Source organism: Mesoplodon mirus, assembly GCF_964341445.2.
Source record: "Mesoplodon mirus genome assembly, chromosome: 18".
Taxonomy (NCBI): Eukaryota; Metazoa; Chordata; class Mammalia; order Artiodactyla; family Ziphiidae; genus Mesoplodon; species Mesoplodon mirus.
The window spans coordinates 41,848,622-41,868,755 of NC_138994.1; the positions used below are offsets into that span (position 1 = coordinate 41,848,622).

Here is a 20,134-nt window from a genome sequence, read left to right on the forward strand (position 1 = left end):
TTTTAATACTATTCTCAGTGGTATAAAAAGTTCAACAGCTGGCTCTCAAAAAAACCAAACCAGAACAAACAAACACATGCCCTAGTTTGTAACACTGGCTAATTTCCATAGTGTAAATATTCTCATGATGGCTGATTCTGAGCCAGTAACTGGACATCACTAAATGTGGATTTGGGAAGAAATGTGCACACTCAACTCTTACCAGCTGGTGCAAGCCAGTTATAACACTCCACTTGCATCCTAGTCACTGTTTAATTTCTGGGATCCTCTCTTTCTTTCTTCGTCCTTCCCTCCCTCCCCCACCCCTTCCTTCTTTTATTCTTTCTTTTTAAAATAGACTTTAGTTTTTAGAGAAGTTTTAGGTTCACAGCAAAACTGAGCAGGAAGCATGGAGATTTCCCATGTACACCCTGTGCCCACACGTACACAGCCTTCCCCCTTTATCACGATCCGACACCAGATGGTCCATTTGTTACAGCTGATGACCTCCACTGACACATCATTATCACCTAGAGTTCATCATTTGCATCATGGTTCACTCTTGGTGCTCTGCATTCTGGGGTTTGGAGGAATGTATAAGGACATGTATCCACCTTCATGAGTAATTTCACTGCCCTAAAAATCCTCTGTGCTCCATCTGTCCATCCCTCCCTCCCCCCACCAACCCCTAGCAACCATTGATCTTTTTATTTTCTCTATAATTTTGCCTTTTCAAGAATGTCATATAGTTGGAATTATACAGTATGTAATCTATTCAGATTGGCTGCTTTTACTTAGTGATATGCATTTAAGATTCCCCTGTGTCTTTTCATGGGTTGATAGCTCATTTATTTTCAGTGCTGAATAATATTCCATTGTCTGGATGGACCACAGCTTATCCTTTCATCTGCTGAAGGATATCTTGGTTGCTTTCAAGTTCTGGTAATTATAAATAGAGCTGCCATAAATATCTGTGTTCACGTTTTTATGTGGACATAAGTTTTCAACTCCTTTGGGTAAATACCAAGGCACACAGTTGCTGGATCATATGGTAAGAGTATTTTTAGTTTTGTAAGAAACCACCAAACTGTCTTCCAAAGTGATTGTACCATTTTGCACTTCCACCAGCAACGTGTGAGAGTTCCTTTTGATCCGCATCCTCACCAGCACTTGATATCATCAGTGTTTTAGCCATTCTAATAGGTGTGTAGTGGTGTCTCATTGTTGTTTTAATATTTGCGTTTCCCTAATTACATATGATGTTGAGCATCTTTTAAAATGTATATCTTTTTTGATGAGGTTAAAGTCTTTGGCCCATTTTTTGATTGTTTTTTTTTTATCATTGAGTTTTAAGAATTCTTTGTTTATTTTGGTGAACAATCCTATATCAGATACGTCCTTTGCTATTTTTTTTCTCCCAGACTATGGCTTGTCTTTTCATTCTCCTGACAGTTTCTTTCTCTAGGAAAGACAATAATCATATTTGCTTCATAAAATTGTTAGATGGATTAAACAACAAAGCAGGAACACAGTGCCTTGTACTTAATGGTTCCTCTATCTTATTAAAGAAATTCACTGGAAACTAATTTGGGACATTAGCAGGCTGTGGAGACATTTTGTATGACCTGGCAAACATCAGTCAAACTGTGCTTATCACTGAAAAGAGACCAAGCAAAATAGCTTCTTCTAAAGTTTGATGCATTCAGTGTTGAGAGGGAGAAGTACCAAGAACCCACCCTAAAACCCAAGCTTGCTTTCTTCATAGGATTCAAAAGCCAGAGCCTTGCAATCTTGAGATTAACTATGGAACTTTTTCTCAGTATTCTATTTTCTCTAGGGTCATGTGGATAAAAGCACCTATTATATAGGGTATTGTGAAGATCACATAAGATAATAGATGTCAAGGTCCTGAATGGTTCCCCACATTAAGAGTAGAATTTACTTTCCATAAATTCCAGTTACCACTATTGCAGTAAAATAAAGGTAAAATAATTTGCATGATCTGGGAACAGTGTGGGAGGAGAGACAAGACTAAGAAGGTAGAACTAAGATGTGCAGGACTTTGAAGGCCAGGTTAAAGATTGGGTTTTATTCCCATTTCAGTCATTTGGGTAACAACTTCATAATTTTTCTGCAATGTCTGCAGATTCCCTGTAATATTATCTACTCAGTATTTTTCTTTAAGTAGATCTACTTTTTTAATTACAGAAAGTTTAATAGCTTTGTTAAGATATAATTCATATACCATATAATTCACCCATTCAAAGCACACTATTCAGTGGTTTTTAGTGTATTCAGAGTTGTGCAGCTGTCATCACAGTTAACTTTTGAACATGTCCATCACTCTGGTACCCATTAGCAGTCACTACCCATTGTCCACCAACCCCCCTGGCCCTAGGCAACCACTAATCTATTTTCTGTCCTTATAGATTTTCCTGTTCTGGGTATTTCATGTAAGTAAAATCAAATAATATGAAATCTTTGGTGACTGGCTTCTTTCACTTAGCATGCTTTAAGCTTCCTCCATGTTGTACTGAGTATTGGTACTTTATTCCTTTTTATTGACAAATAAAAATATTCCATTGTCCAGATATACCACATTTGTTAGGGGATGGACATTTGGATTGTTTCTACTTACTGGCTATGATGAATAATGTTGCTATAGATATTTGTTTACAAGTTTTTGTGTGGGTATGTTTTCAGTTCTCTTGGGTGGAGTTGAATTGCTGGGTCATATAATAATTCTATATTTAACTTTTTGAGGACAAAGTAAACATGTCGATGGCCTCAGTGTATTCCAGAACCTTTGAGCCCGCCCCCCAAAGGCATTTGGGCACCTAAAGGACAGTAGGCTTCCACTAGTTAATTGATCATCTACCATCTAAGAGAACTGCCCCTATGTAAAGCAATAGACAAAGTGCTATGGAGAGTTTACATTTAATTTTGTTCAAGTATAACACAAACCACAAGTATATAGTTTGACGAATCTCTAAAAAGTGAGACATGTAACCACAACTCAGATCAAGAAATAAAACATTTACCAGTGACACAGATGGCTCCTTAATCCCCCTCCCAGTTACTGAGCCCCCAACAATCCGACTTTCTTTCACCACAGGTTAGTTTTGCCTGGTTTCGAACTTTACATAAAATACATCATAGAGCATGCACTCTTCTCATGTCTTTTGTGTCTGATTTCTTACATCCCACATTGTGAGATCCATCTGCTTTGTGTGGTAGAGCAGCGGTTTGTTCTCATCGCTGTGTAGTATTTCATTGTGTGAATAAGCCACACTTTACCCAGCCTCCTTGGGATGCACATAGGGTGGTTTCCAATTTGGGTACTGTTGTGAGCATTCTTATACTGTACATGTCCTGTACGTACTGTTGGGTTTATACCTAGGGTAGAATCTGTAGGTCATGAGTGTTTGTATTTAGCCCAACAGATGTCCAAAGTGGTTATGCCAGTTTACATGAGAACCAGCTCCATGTCCTTGTCAACATACAGAATCAAGCTCTCTTTTTCATTTTAACCATTCTGGTGAGTGTGTAGCGGTATTGCATCATGATTTTAACATGTCCGGGTGGAAAAATGTTGTCTAGGAAAATAGGGTAAACTTGAGTCTGGAAGTGGGGAAGAAGAAGCCATATTTAGGGCAGCTTACCTGGGGTGAAAAGTCTCTGTAGATGAGAAATGGAACTGTGCATTTCAGGAGGAGTTAGCCTGCGACAAGCCATACACGTTATCCTCCAGGTGTGGGCAGGGCGCAGGCAATGTTGGGAGCAACAGGCTAAATGTCGGAGAGTTAGGAAGAATGTGAGAGTTGAATTAGACATTTAGGAACTGTGTATTCATTAAAAATATAATTATTGAGCTTTCAGTATGTGCTGGAAACCGTGTTACCTGGGCACTGTGAGTAGTCATCGTTCCTCCTCCTCCAGAGACCACAAATATTGGGGAGAGGTGAGTAAGTTATATAATAATAAGGCATTGTGAGAAATGGTACAGTAGCGTCTTGTACAAGCTGCGTCTTTGCTCTGGAAGCAAGAAGAAGGTATCTGTCAGTTTGGTCTGGTAAGGCTGGGGAATCCTTCACTAGGAGGTGACATTGGATCCCAGTGTTGATAAATTAGTGGTGGGTCATTAAGAAGGTAATGAAGAGAGAAGCATGAGTGAAGGTTTGGAGATTCAGAAGACTATGCTGATGGGGTTGGAGAAAGTCCAGTAGTTTTGTGTAGATGCTTGGGAATAGGTGAGAGCAGACAGAAATGGTATTTTGGAAGCAGATTGTGAAGGGCCTTGGGAATATCAGTACAACTGAGCATGGACTTTATACCGTGGGCAAGGAGCAGCCATCGAAGGTCTCCAAAGAGGGGGTTCCCTTGGATCCCCTGGAAGGATATTGTGATAACACAGGGATTGTGATCTAAGGTAGACAGCGGAGGACATAAAAAGAAAGCGACCGATGTGACTTCAAATAAAATATAGCTCAGTTCTCCTCTTGCAGGGCAAGAATCCTCATGTATTGGGAACTGGAAAAGTACTTTAGGTGATGATTTTGTTCTGCTAGGGTGGGCCCAGTCTGAAGGTAATTTTTCAAAAGCAGCTGCTCTAAGTGTTAGTTAAATGGTTCCAGGGGATTCACTAGACACAGGTGTCACGTTCAGTCTTATTCATCTATCAATAAAGCCAGGCTCCAAGTGCCAGTTGGATGGCAGCACGGCACTTTTGAGACAGGAATTCTGTTAACAGATGCAACTCGCTGCTTCAGTCTGGGGCTCGGCTGCAGACTTCAAAGATACCCTCAAATCCTTGCCTTCTAACTTTGCTTCTCCATCATTTCTGCTATGGCTCCTGTCGGGGTAACTCAGATACATGTATCACATACTCGTCCTATTGTTTGAGTTTGTTCCTACAAAATATTCTTTTTTTTTTTTTTTTTGGTGGTACGTGGGCCTCTCACTGTTGTGGTCTCTCTCGCTGCGGAGCACAGGCTCCAGGTGCGCAGGCTCAGCGGCCATGGCTCACAGGCCCAGCCGCTCCACGGCATGTGGGATCTTCCCGGACCGGGGCACGAATCCATGTCCCCTACATCAGCAGGCGGACTCTCAACCACTGCGCCACCAGGGAAGCCCCAAAATATTCTTTATCTGTGCTTTTAATCCGGGAGAGAATGTTTAAGCATTCGATCAATTTTTTGAATAATTAATAGATGCTGTTGGTACAAGATTTTAAAAGGTACAGCAAGGGTAATGGTGAGAAATAAATTTCTCTCCCACCCCTGACCCCAAACACCCAGTTTCTCTTGCCAGTGGCAAACACTATTAACCAATTCCTTGTGCATCATTTCAAAGATGTTCTGTGCAGTTACAAACATATGCCAGTTTTTCTTTTCTTTTAAAAATATCATAAATGTTAGCACATGATACACCTTATTCTCCACCGTATATATGTCTTGGGTATAGTTCTCTATCACGCCTCTGCTTTTTTAAGGCTGCATGGTATTCTACTGTGAATATGCTTTTTAAAAATTTAGTCAAGCTACTATTTATAGACATCTAAATAGTTCCTCACTGTTCGCTATTACAAACAATGCTTCAGTGAATATGCTTATTTCTCATTTAGACATATTTCTAGGATAAACTCCTAGAACTAGAACTGCTGGGCCTCCAGGAATGAATATTAATAATTTTGAGATATTTTAAATTATCCTCCTCGGTAGTTGTTCCAATTTTCACTCCTAGTGAAAAATTTGACCTTTGTCAATTTTATACTGAAAATGTTAATTGGAATTTTACTTTTCATTTATTTTATTATCAGTGAGGCTGAGCATCTTTACATGGTTTTAAGTCATTTGTAATTCTTTTAAAAGGTTGAACTCTCTAATCATGTATGTTGATCATTATTTATCTTTTTCTTATGATTTGTAAGAGCTCATTGCATATTAAGAAAAGTGCTGTGTGACCGCCTAGAGGGGTGGGATAGGGAGGGTGGGAGGGAGATGCAAGAGGGAGGGGATATGGGGATATATGTATACATATATCACTTCGTTATACAGCAGAAACTAACACAACATTGTAAAGCAATTATACTCCAATAAAGATGTTAAAGAAAAAAAGTAAAGTAAAGTATCCCTTTGTGCATAATATGCAAACACTTTCCTCAATTTGTTTGAGTTTGGAGTTTATTTATTTATTTATTTTTGAAATAACAAATTTTAAACTTATGTAGTAGAACTTCTTTGATTCCTTTTCAGTCTTGGCTCATATTTATGATTTTCCAACTGTGAGATGATTTAAAAAGTTTCCATGATCTATTTTAGTACTGTTAGTGTCATTTAAAAAATGTTTATTTTGAAATCATTTTAGACTTACAGAATAGTTGTAAACATAGTAAAGAGACTTTCCATGTAGGCGTCATCCGGCTTTGTCCCGTGTTAACATTCTATAGAACCGTGGTACCATTAGCAAAACTCTGGTATTAACATTGGTACGACACTGTTAATGAAACTACAGGCTTTAATAGGATTTCCACAGTGTTCCCACTAATGTCCTTTTTCTGTTCAGGTACTAGTCCAGGATTCCACATTTTGTTTAGTTGTCATGTGTCTTTAATATTCTCCACTCTTGACAGTTCCTTCATTTTTGTCTTTTGTGACCTTGACATTTTTGAAGCATACTGGTCAAATATTTGGTAGAATGTCCATCTATTTAGCTTTGTCTGATGTTTCCTTATTAAGGTTGTGAATTGTTGAGAAGAATATCACAAAGCTGGTGTGCCCTTCTCAGCACATGATATCAGGGATACATATATTGATATGCCTTATAACTGGTAATGTTAAATTTGATCACTTGGTTAAAGTGGTGTCTGCCAGGCTTCTCCACTGTAGAGTTACTATTTTCCCCTGTATTATTAATAAATATTTGGAGGGAAATACTTTGAAGAAATATATGTATGTATTAGTATGCATGTACACTATTTCTATTTATTTACTTCAATATACATATTCAAATATATATATACATATATATATGTATATATATATATGAAAGAAACACATAAGTTTGTACAGATAACTCAGACTTCAATCCAGCACCAAATTCTGGAATTTCTCCTTTGCTTATTTGTAACTTCTTTCTCCAACAGTGAGAAACTTGTGATTATCTGTAAATTTTTACTCATGTGTTCAACCCTAATATTCATGTACTTTCAGAATTGCTAACCATAACTCTGCGAGAAATAAATATACCGACTGGAGTGCAGCGTCTCTGTACAGCTCATGTTGTCGTTATTCTGGACTCAGTCAAAACACTCTTGTTCATGCGTATCATCTCCTTTTTTTACCCACTCCTTTCAGTGTGATTGTGTTATTCAGTTTTAATACAGTTATATGCATTTGTCACAGTCTGTGATGCATCTTGGGTTGCCCTAGCAACCTTGGTTTTTAAAAATTTGCCTATAATAAAATTCATCCTTTGTGGCGTGCAGTCTTAAGGATTTTCACAAATACAGAGAGTTGTGTGTGATCACTATAGGACTATAGAGAACTATAGAAAACCCAACATTTCCTTGTGCTGACCCCTTTGTAATTAACTCCTCACCCAGTCCCAGACTCGGACAATCACTGCTTGGTTTTTTATCCCTATAGTTTTGTCTTTTCAAGAATGTCATACAGATGGAATCAATTGGTATATAGCTTTTTGATTCTGGCTTCTTTCACTTAGCAAAATACATTTAAGATTAATCCATGTGTGGAGTGGAGTAATAGAGCATTCTTTTTAAAAATAACATTTATGGGGCCTCCCTGGTGGCGCAGTGGTTGAGAGTCCGCCTGCCGATGCAGGGGATACGGGTTCGTGCCCCGGTCTGGGAGGATCCCATATGCCGCGGAGCGGCTGGGCCCGTGAGCCATGGCCGCTGGGCCTGCGCGTCCGGAGCCTGTGCTCCGCAGCAGGAGAGGCCACAGCAGTGAGAGGCCCGCGTACGGAAAAAAAAAAAAATAATAACATTTATGGAATTATAATTGACATGTAATAAACTGCACACATTTAAAATGTTCAATTGGAGAAGTTTTGACATAGGTACCTCCCCATAAAATCTTCACTAAAATCAAGATAATAAATGGATCCATCGCTACCAAAAGTTTCCTTGTCCCCCTTTGTAATCACCTGTCACGTCCACCTCCACGTCTTCCATCTGTAAGCAGCCACTGGTCTGCTTTCTGTCACTATAAATAAGTTTGCATTTTCTAAAATTTTACATGAATGGAATTATACAATATCTACTCCTTTTCATCTTTCACTCAGCAAAATTATTTTGAGATTCAACCATGGTGTAGTAGTATATTTTGCTAGTTCATTCCTTTTTATTGCAGAGAAGTATTCTGTTGTATGGATATAACTCAGTTTATTTATCCATGCACTTGATGGACATTTGGATTATTTCCAGTTTTGGGCTATTACAAATAAAGTGACGATGATTATTCTTGCACTAGTCTTTTTGCGTGGATATCTGCTTTCATTTCTCTTGGACAGACACCTAGAATTTGAATGGCTGGATCAGATGGCAGGTGTATGCTGGCCTTTAAAAGAAACAGCCAAAGTCTTGCAAAGTGGTTGCCCCATTTTACATTCCTATCAGCAATGCATGAGGGTTCTGGTTTCTTCATACTGTGGCCAACAGTTGGTATGTCAATTTTTTTCAGTTGTAGCCATTCGAACTTGTGTGCAGTGGTATTTATTGCGTGCAATTTGCATTTCCCTAATGACTAATGATGTTGGGTATCTTTTCATGAATTTATTTGCCATCTTCTCTAGTAAAATGTCTGCTTGAATTTTATGTTTATTTCTTAAAAATCTGTTTTTGTCTGTTGAATTTTGAGATTTTAAAGTGTATATTGAATATATTTAACTGTCTGTTATGTGTTAAAGTCTGTTATCAGATATATGACTTGCAGATATTTTCTCCTAGTCTGTGGCTCTTGTCTTTTCATTTTCTTAACAGATCTTTTGAAAAGGAGAACTTCTAAAATTCTGTTGAATTCCAATTTATCAATTTCTTCTTTTGTGAATAATGTTTTTGATATAGTATGGAAGAACTCTTTGCCTAACTCAAGATCACAAAGGTTTTCCCATGTTTTCTTCTGGATGTTTTATAGTTTTAGGTTTTATATTTAGGTTTATGAGAACACTTTTCAATTAATTTAAAGTCAATTTTTCTTTATGATACAAGACACAAATATTATTTTTGCTTATATTCAATTGTTTCAGCATCGTTTGTTGAAAAGCACTATCTTTCTTCACTGAACTGCTTTTGTACTTTTGTCAAAAATCAGTTGTCAGTATATGGGTGGGTCTATTCTGGATTCTCTATTTGTTTAATTGGCCTACTTATCCTTACACCAAATACCGTACTCTCTTATTGTAATTTTATAATAACTACTGAAATCAGGTAGTGTTTAGTCCTCCAACTTTGTTTTTCTTTTGCAAAATTGTTTTGCCTTTTCTGAGTCTTTCATATTTCCATATGATTTTTAGAGTCAGTTTGTCAATTTTTATAAAAACATAGAGATTTTTATTGGGATTTCATGAATCTTTAGATCCTTTGTGGGAGAATTTGCATCTTAACAACATTGATTCTTCAACCAATAAACATAAGTATCTCCATTTATTATACCTTCTTTATGTTCTCTGAAAAAAATTTATGGTTTTCACAAGTTTTTCACATCTTTATCCCTATTTCATATTTTTGATGTTATTATAAATTACAATTTTGGTTAAATTTCTATTTCTGATTGGTGCTAGTATATAGAAATACAATTGATTTTTACATTGGTCTTATATCCTGTAATCTTGCTAAACTCACTTATTCCTAGTAGATTTTTTTGTGATTATATTAAATTATCTACATAGAAGATCATGTTATATGTAAATAAAGACAGCTTTATGTATTCTTTTCAAAACTGGGTGCCTTTAATTTCCTGTACTTGCCATATTGTACTGGTTAGAATCTCCGGTACGATGTTGAATAGAAACGGTGAGAATAGATATCCTTGTATTGCTCCTCATTTCAAAGAAAGTAACTTTTTAGTTTTTCACCATTAAGTTTGTTAGCTGTAGGTTTCTTTTCTTTTTTTTTTTTTTTTTGTGGTGCGCGGGCCTCTCACTGTCGTGGCCTCTGCCGTTGCGGAGCACAGGCTCTGGATGTGCAGGCTCAGCGGCCATGGCTCATGGGCCTAGCCGCTCCGCGGCATGTGGGACCTTCCTGGACCGGGGCACGAACCCATGTCCCCTGCATCAGCAGGCGGACTCTCAACCACTGCGCCACCAGGGAAGCCCCCTGTAGGTTTCTTTTGTTAATATTGTTTATTAGTTAGAGAAATTTCCCTTCTATTCCTAGTTTGCTGAGAGTTTTTCTTTTTTTTTTAAATCCTGAGTGAATTTTGTCAAATGCTTTTTCTGTGTCTATTGAGGTTTTTTTTTTAGTTTATTAGTATGCAAGCAAAAAGACAATGGAACAGAAAACTGTCCATCCAGAATTCTACACCCAGCAAAAATGCCTTTGAAAAATAATGATGAAATAAAAATGTTTTCAGGCATTCAGAAGCTGGAATAATTCATTGCCAGCCAACCCACGCTGTAAGAAAAATTAAAGGAAGTCCTTCAGGCAGAAGAAAAATGCTACCAGATGGAAATATGGATCGACACAAAGGAATGAAGAACACAGGAAATGATAACTACACTAAATATATAAGGTAATTTCTTACTGTTTAAATCCTTTTAAAAGGTAATTATTTAAGTGACAAAAAAAAACTTGTGTGGTTGAGGTTTATAACGTACTATGAACATAAAATGAATGCAGCTAATAGCAGGAAGTTGGAGGGAAGAAATGGAAAGTTCCTATCTATACCTAAAGTAGTGCAGTACCACTTGAAGCTAGACTGTGATAGGTTAAAAAAATGTAACGTAAACCTTAAGGCAACCACTAAAATAAAACCACAAAGAATTATACCTAATAAGCCACCAAAGTTGTTAAAATATTGATATGGATATCAGTATTGCTATTTTATTTATTTATTTATTTATTTATTTATGGCTGTGTTGGGTCTTCGTTTCTGTGCGAGGGCTTTCTCCAGTTGGGGCGAGCAAGGGCCACTCCTCATCATGGTGCGCGGGCCTCTCACCGTTGCAGCCTCTCTTGCTGCGGAGCACAAGCTCCAGACGCGCAGGCTCAGTAGTTGTGGCTCACGGGCCCAGCCACTCCACAGCATGTGGGATCTTCCCAGACCAGGGCTCGAACCCATGTCCCCCGCATTGGCAGGCAGATTCTCAACCACTGCGCCACCAGGGAAGCCCTCAGTATTGCTATTGATTAATATCAACATTTATTGATATGGATATCCATATTGACATTGATAAATATAGTCAACTCATCTAAAACAAGGTAGAAAATGAGGAAAAAGAGAAAAAGAAAATATGGACAAAGAGAAAACTAATAGCAAGATGATAGATTCAGACCTAAAGTTATCAAAGACACATTAAGTGTAAACGGTCCTGTATGAGCACAGCAATGTTCCTTGTAATCCTTTCTGGTGGTTCTTTCCTCAGGTCGTTCTTCCAGGTAGTTTCTTCACAGCTGTTCTCTGATCAGTGCTCACCTGAATCCTAGGTGAGACTCCTCTGCAGGTCTCTGCAGTTCTGTCTCTCTGTAGCCCTCTTTCCCAGTCCACTCTGTCTTGGGAACACTAGCCATGTTGGCTTCCCTGAATCCTCAGCTCTGTCTGTTCAACTCAGGGAGTCCACTGGGCTCCCCCAGGTTCCCTGTGCTGTGTCCTGGAAACTCAAGCTGCATGTTAAGAAAACCTTAGGGCTCACCTCCTTCATATCCTGCCTTTCAGGGATCATGGTTCTTCATCGCTTAAGATTGTGTCTTGCAAACTGTTGTTTCATATATTTTATTGGTTTTTTAGTTTGTTTCAGGTGGGAGGGCAAATTCCATTTCTGTTACTACACCTTGGTCAGAAGCAGAAATCAGTTTATTCCTTTTTATTGCTGACAGTATTCCATTGTACGGCTGTACTATAGTTTGTTTATCCATTTATGTATTGACAGTCTAGGTTGTTTCCAGTTTTGGGCAATTACAAACAAAGCTTCTATAAGCATTGATGCACAGCTTTTTGTGGGAACAAGAATTCTCAATTCACTTGGATAAAGAAGTGATGTTACTTGGTCATTTGGTAAGGGTATATTTAATTTTATAAGAAACTGCCAAATTATTTCTCAGAGTGGCTGTACCATTTGACATTCCCACCAAAAATCTGTGAGGGTTCCAATTGTTCTACATTCTTGCCAGCACTTGGTATTGTAAGTTGTTTGGTTATGGATTTATTTTTAGTCATTCTAATGCATGGATGGTGGTATCTCATTGTGGTTTTAATTAGCACTTTCCTAATGGCTAACGATGTTGAGCATCTTTCTGTATGCTTACTTGTCATCTGTATGTCTTCTTTGGGGAAATGTCTGTTCAGAATTTTTACCCATTTTAGAAAAATTGGGTTTCTGTTTTCATATTCTTGAGTTTTGAGTGTTCTTTATGTATTATGGATACAAATCCTTTATCAGATGTTACTTGCAAATATTTTCTCCCAGTCTATGTCTTGTCTTATGTTTCATTTTAAAATCTTCCCTTTTAGAGGGAGCCAAGTTGTTTAGAAGACTGAGTTAGAAGTGTAACTTTATTAATATCCCCAAACCATTTATTGACTAATAAAAAAACATTTTAAGAATGGTAATTTTTACCCCCAGAAATTTAATGTCATTTTATCTCTGTGTTACTGAGTAAATTTTGACAGAGAATTTATTACTGTAACAACATCAGGGCATTTATATTCTCTTTCTCATTTGGCTACTAGTTCTGTGATCTCAAATGTCTTTAATTTCTCCAGACTCAACTTCCTCAGCAGAAAATGTTCAACTTTGAATGTAAGCTTTTCAAAGTTACCAGCTCAGAATGCGATAATGTTCTCCATTAATAACTTTCCCGGAAGTTATCATTTTGTCTTGTTCTGTTTTTTCACTTTCATAATAACATGAGTACCTTTTATTACGAATGATCTTCATGTATTTTTTTATTTCTGTGATTTAAATAACTTGAGGACTAGAAATGCATAAGCAAATAAAGAGGGGAAGAGAATGCGAAAGGGAAGAGATTTTACATTTTATCAAGGGAAAACATCAGCACTTAACTTGTTTTTAAAAATTCCACTTGAACAAGATAATGTTATTGATAGACATAGATAGTACATTACTTCAGAAATAGCACACAAAATATTTAGGGGGGGCACTGGAGTTATAATGATAGGTCAATTGAATTAAGCATTTTATTAAGTTGGGATATAAAGTATGTTTTGAGAAAAATTCAATTCTAGCATCTTTTTCTCCATTTTATTATGAAAAGTTTTCAATGTACAAAAAGGTTGCAAGAATTTTACAGCAAAGGTCCCTATACCTACTGCATAGATTCTATAATTAACATTTTACTGGATTTCTTTTTTTATATAAAGAAATCTATATATATTTATATATATATTTATATCTATCTATATATATTTATATATATTTATAATATATAAATATTATATTTATATAATAAATAAATTATAAAAATTATTATATAATTTATTTATTATATAAATAATTAATGAAAATTATATAAAATATTTAAATTATATAAAATTATATAAAATTTTTATTATATAAATAAAAGACATATAGATTTCTTTTATTATATATTTATTCATATATCCATCCTGCTACCATCTACCAATCCACCTTATTTTCTCGTGCATTTTTAAAGCTAGAGGATTTTTAAAATTTGAGTATTTATCACAGAGAAAACTTTTGGTTGTATGATGAGATTACTAACACATACTGATTTCTAACACATATTCATCCATCAAAAACAAAACAAAGCAAAACAAAACATCCTGCTAAATCCTGCTAAGTTTCCCAAACCTGGGGAGTTCTCCAAAGAAACAAACTCAGGACTCCTGGACCCCACCTCTGCATCTGGGGTGAGTCTAGTATCTGAATTACCCACACCCCCTCCTCCTTAGCTCCAAGAGTGTTTGAATGAGCAGCTGAGGCATTTGCTCAGACACAGCTTCAGAGAGTCGATTAGAAACAGCAGATGTGGGGAAGGGCCGTGACATGCCTGGATTATGAGAGTCTGAGGAAGAGAGAGTCAGAGAGAACGATATTCTAGAAATGAAATTCAGTGAGAGGAAGGTATAGTCAGACAGGGCTGAGATTAGACTGGGGCTCTGAAACAACTCTTCCCAAACCTACTTGCCTGAAATAACCAAACAAACAAACCTTGGATCTTAACAAAGAGCTTTTGATTTAGAAGTACTGAATGGGGGTCAGAATCTGTATTTTTAACCAGTGATGTGGGTACTCTGGATGCTCCTGGTCTATAGCCAGCATATCGGACTTTCTCCAGGATTAAAGAAGTATGGGGAGTACAAAAGATGTAGCTGAAGTGTGATAGCTTTTAGTATGAGCTAAGTAATATGAGTGTGTGAGGGTCCCCATCTTGATTCTCAGCTGTGTCTACTGCTGGAATTTAACTGGTAGGACAGGCCACCAGAAGGTGATTGGCATAAAGGGCCACGTGGACAAGCTTGGTCAAGTACCACATCCATGTGCAGCAGAAGGCAGGGGTGGGACTGAATTCCAGACAGTGGTTTGCTCTCAGACATGTATCCTGACCCTGTCTGCTAGTCTGGGAACCAGCAAGGAAGGGGTCTTTGAGCAAAAACTGAAAGATTTGGCTAATAACCATGAGACATTGAAACACAAGCAGCTTTCTTTGTTGTTCACATGACAGTGTGAAATACAAAAGAGGGGAGAATTTTACAAGGAGAACAGGCATTGTACCTTATTTGTGGTTCAGGGTGGGAGATGGAAATTCCCAAGGGAAGTCAAGGGCAATCCTCAGAGGGGACCATGATGCCTTAGAACATCACTGGAGCCTAAGTATCAGGGGAGGAAAAGGGCAGTCACCATTCAGCTGCAAGGCCAGAATTAACATTATTCACCTGGAGCATCCTGAAATAATTGATGGTTGGGGGTGATTTTCAGGGAATGAATGCCTTCCATTAGTGGCAAAGTTTGAGCAAGAGTCAGCAAATATGACTCATATAGGTGTTGAGTTTAAATGCCATTTGCTTGTTGGGTAAAGCTAAGAATGTGTAAAGAAGGCAGAAAGAAATAAAAGCCTGGAGAAATTAATGAGGCAGCATACTAAAGAGGGAAAGAACAGATGCTTCATAAACTCATGTTTGTCCTGATAGATATTGCTTGATTTATCTTCCCCAATTAAAAGTTGCTTTATTAATTTTAACTTAATAGGAAATCTTTATTCAGACGGCAGGCATTAGGGTTTTCCTGGCACCTGCGAAGTGTCGTCCTTCTGAATCTTTTCTCTTGCTTTCATTGTGCTATATTGATTCTTCTTCTGTAGCCTTTCCTGGGTCCTTCTCCTTTGATACCTTGAAAAAATGTATTTTGCTATTTCTCTCCCTCACACAAAAGAAGTGAGATTTCAGGGTTGAATCAGTGCAGGTGTTTGCCCTTCTACCCAGCCATCTCCCAGCCCTGTGCTTGAAAGCCCACCCTGTAGGTGGCTGCTTGTCCATCTGGGCCAAGGGAGAGCTGATACAGAGACTAACATCATTCTTTCCAACAAAGGCCTTTACCTCTCACTCTGACAAGAAGCATAATGGATAGCTTTTGAAAAGTGCCTGACCTGCTTTCATTTTCCTCCAGGAAAGCGGATCATTGATTTTAGAATATTGAAGAGCAAACTAACACTAGAATGCTGGGCACCAAGATGCTTGTATGCATTTGGAGTTTGGTAAAATTGGAACTTGGTTGAAAGCAGTTGAGTTTCTGATGTGTGGCTTCGGGCTCACACAGGTAGTGGGGAAGAGATCTGTATCTGTGTCATGTTTTAGTCCAACAGGTGATCTCTCTGGAGAAGCTAGGCTGTGCTGATAAAGGTGTGTAAGGTAAACACCATCTAAAGATATATTTGAGGCTCAAATCAAGGCTTAATGTAGGGAGAGTTCTTGCAACATCAGAATGTAAATAATTTACTCATTCATTGAGCAGGGAGAGGGGAGGGAAGATTAATGGGCAGATTAAAAGGAAGTCCAGTTAAAACCTCTGCCGCCCTAATGTCATGGAAGCAAGAGCCAGTTTAATCTAAACAAAAAGGGCGGCTCACCCATTTGGGCAGGGCTGGGAGACCACACAGTGGCTGAGAATTGCCCATCAGGAGGGTCCTGCTCTTTACAGCCCATTTGTTTCCATTTGTAGTGAAAAAGGAGATGCTCTTGTAGAGGTTAAGCCACTCAGTTATTTGTTATAAACTTTCAGAAAGGAATGGGTTTGAAACAAGTCTTAAGTGTTTCAGTGACAAATATTTAATGTCGCCTCTGAGATTTATGGCACTTCTGTTCACCCTTTGAAAGCTTTTAGTTCAGTGGCAAAGGTTACTGGGGGCTTGTCCAGCGGAAAGGAAATTCTTTCTGCTGTTGTTTCATGATTTTAGCACTGGCTGGAGAGTATTCCAAAGTTTCAGTGATGAATAATCACCCTTTCCGCTCACATCATCATTTGTCCTGAGACCGTGATTGTCCTCAGAGACCAATCGAAGGCATCTCAGTGCTGCTGGCATCTGGTCTGTAGGTGTTTCACACCTCCACAGATGGGAGGCAAGCAGGAAGGTGGGCAGAGCCCTGCATCCCTGCAGCCACAGAACCACAGAACAGGGATGCCCAGGTGTTAGATCCCTGCTGTTAGCCACTGCTACCCTGTCTGGAGTACCTGTGCTGTCGGGATAACTGCACTACAATGATCCAAATGGTGAAGTCTCCCCACTTTGACTACAGGAAATCAGGCCTCCTGAAAGTGCGCCCTAGACGTTTTGACAAGATGCCAGGTACCGCATCGTGCTGTGGCATCCACAGGTCTGCTGCTGGGCAACCTCGAGGTCATAGCTACCTGCTGCTGGTAACCACACTGCCACCACCTGGCCTTGAGGTGGGGTGAGGGATGGGTGTCCGGTGGTGGAGAAAGGTCTTTCCTCCTAATTATACAAAGACGGGACTTAGATTGATTCGTGATTCATCCATGCCAATTCAGGAGTGTTCTTTCTTTACAAAATTCTCTTCTGGTTGGCTCCCAGTTTGCCCCATGCTATAAAAGCAACAGCTAACAGTTATTTGGTGCTTCTTAGATGCTAGGTGCTGTTCTAAGCACTTTGTGTGTATTACCCCATTAATCTCCACAACAACTCTATGAGATGTGTGCTCTTATCCCCATCTTACAGATGGGGAAACTGAGACACACAGGGATTCAGTAACCTGCCCAAGGGCACACAGCAAATACAGAGTAGAGTCTGAATCCAAGCTTCCAGACTCCAGAGCCCCTTAGTCACATACCCTCTACTCTTTCCTCCTCCCCGAGAAGCTCCAGGCAATTCCATGCTTTCAGTTCAGACAACTGCTGAAAGGCCCCCAAATGGACAAGGAAGTTCCCTGTTAAGCCAGGATTGATCTCCTTTAAAAGATGACTGACAGCCCATGTCCTTTGGCAGAAACTCCACTTCCGCATACAGAGGGTGGCCTTTCCCTTTCATCCTCCCAAAGATATCACTCCCCAGGGATGTGGTGGGAGGGTGTAAGTGCGTTTCCTAAGACCTGGGATATTCAGTCAGGACCATCTCAGCCACTTCCATTTCTTTCCTGCTTTTTCAAAGGGAAAAAGGAGTCTGGGCTCACCTTGCTCTGCGGCCTTCCCCTGGCTGCCTTTTAACCTCTAAGTAAACGAGAACACACTCCACTTGGCAAGAACCAGCAGGCGCGTGGACGGAGAGGGGAGTGTAAATTCCTATGTAAGAAAGAAACTTTTCTGTAAATCCAGGAACAGAAACAGTGCTACAAAGAATACCAGCCAAGGCATCTATATTATAAAAAAATTTAAATCTTTTCAGGTGATTCTAATATGCAATCCTGTTGCAGTCCACTGTCCAAAGGAAAAGTGTAGCATAGACCTGCTAAAAGCCAGACTCTGCTTATCTTACCAAACAGAATATCTGATCATAGGCTGAAGCATGTGCTGTCTGGTGGGATCATGGACTCTGGTCCACGACATCATATACGACAATGCGTATGTGTGTATGTGTGAGACGTGCTGTATTTGCTTTGCATTTGCTGAGTAAAAAAGGTCCTGTCTAGTGGTAATCCTGCCAACTTTTAGGTGGCATAAAATTCTCTTACTGTTTTTATTTTGTAATAACAAGTATTAACTTTCATTTAACTGAAGAAAGAGAATATGCAACAAGTCTGTCGAAATTTTCACCACACAAAACTTTAAATCTTAATACATTCTTTCAAGGTTAAAAAAAAAAGATTTTAGAGTCTGTCAGAAGAATAGAGTAGCTCCCTCCCACCCCCACCCAGTGGCTCAAGAGTGGCGTATATTACAGGAGTTCTTCAGTTGCTTTTGTCTTTGAAAATTAACTTGGCTAGATATAGTCATGCTTTATTCCCCTTAGAACTTTTTAGATATTGTTCCATGGTCTTCTGGCATTGGATTTTATTGTGGTTAAATCTGAGGCCAGCCTGACTTTTTATCTAGCAGTAAATGATTATTTCTTGTCAGGGCTGAAGATTCTGTTGTTATCCTTGAAATTAAATAAATTAATGAGGCTGTGTCTTAAAAAAAATTTTTTTTTAACTGAAGTATAGTTGATTTACAATGTGGTGTTAGTTTCTGGTGTACTGCAAAGTGATTCAGTTTTATATATATAATATATATTCTTTTTCAGATTCTCTTTCATTATGGTTTATTACAAGATTAAATATAGTTCCCTTCTATATAGTAGTACTTTGTTGTTTATCTGTTTTATTTACAGTAGTTTGTATCTGCTAGTGCCAGACTCGTAATTTATCCCTCCCCTCCCTTTCTCCTTTGGTACCCATAAGTTTGTCCTCTATGTCTGTGAGTCTATTTCTGTTTTGTAAATAAGTTTATTTGTATTTTTTTTTAGACTCCACATATAAGTGATATCATATGGTATTTGTCTTTCTCTTTCTGACTTACTTCACTTAGTATGATAATCTCAGCCCATCCATGTTGCTTCAAAGGACATTATTTCATTCATTGCATGTATATACCCCATCTTCTTTATCTGTTCATCTGTTGATGGACATTTAGGTTGCTTCTGTGTCTTGGCTATTGTAAGTAGAGCTGCAGTGAACATTGAGGTGCATGCATCTTTTCAGATTAGAGTTATCTCCGGATATATGTCCAGGAGTGGGATTCCTGGATCATATGGTAACTCTGTTTTTAGTTTTTTAAGGAACCTCCATACTGTTCTCCATAGTGGCTGCACCAATGAGGCTATGTCTTGATATCAATAATTTTCTCAGTTTTTCTCCATATATGTTGTATGCATTCAATCTGTACATTCAGTTTTGGTTCTGGAAAGAAATTTTCCTGTATGATATTTCTGAATATTTTTTCTTTCCCCTTTCTGGGTTCTTAATTGTTGGGACACCACTTGGAGTTAAGTTGGATCTTCTTTGTCTCTTATTCTAATCATCCCTCTATAACGGCTTTAACTCCTTTGTCATTTTTATTCATTGAACATAGCCCAAGTTCTTCCTCTGTGCCATTAGTATAATATTTAACCTTATCTATCATATTTCTTGCTCTTTCTAAATGTTGTTATGGTCCAAAGCTTGTTTTCTTTTTTCTTTCTTTTCATCACAACCATCTCTTTTATCATCTTGTCACTCAATTACAGTTTTATTGAATTTGTATTCTATAAGTCAATGCACTTGGGTTCTTTGGGTTGTGTTTTTCTCCAGATGAGTTCCTTTGCCTGCTTTTTTGTGGTATCTTTTTTGTTGTTGTTGATCATTTGTTCATTCCATCTGTTTCATCTCCTCTTTATGTTATATACAGAATGAGCATGACATTTCCATTTATCTTGTTCATGTCTGATCTGGGATTTTTAAATTTTACCCCTTCTTCCTCCTTTGAGCTACATTTTGAAGGCTGTATTTGTTTTCATCCATCTCTCTGT

The 20,134-nt window shown here is 38.2% G+C and overlaps 1 long non-coding RNA gene across 1 annotated transcript in view; it reads left to right on the top strand.

The window, feature by feature from the left end:
• The first annotated feature begins 9,946 nt into the window (after nucleotides 1–9,946).
• Nucleotides 9,947–20,134, top strand: part of LOC309793971 — a 171,239-nt gene continuing 161,051 nt past the window's right edge. The window contains exon 1 of the long non-coding RNA XR_014291963.1: nucleotides 9,947–10,730. This is a non-coding gene — a long non-coding RNA (uncharacterized lncRNA). The remainder of the gene's footprint in view (nucleotides 10,731–20,134) is intronic.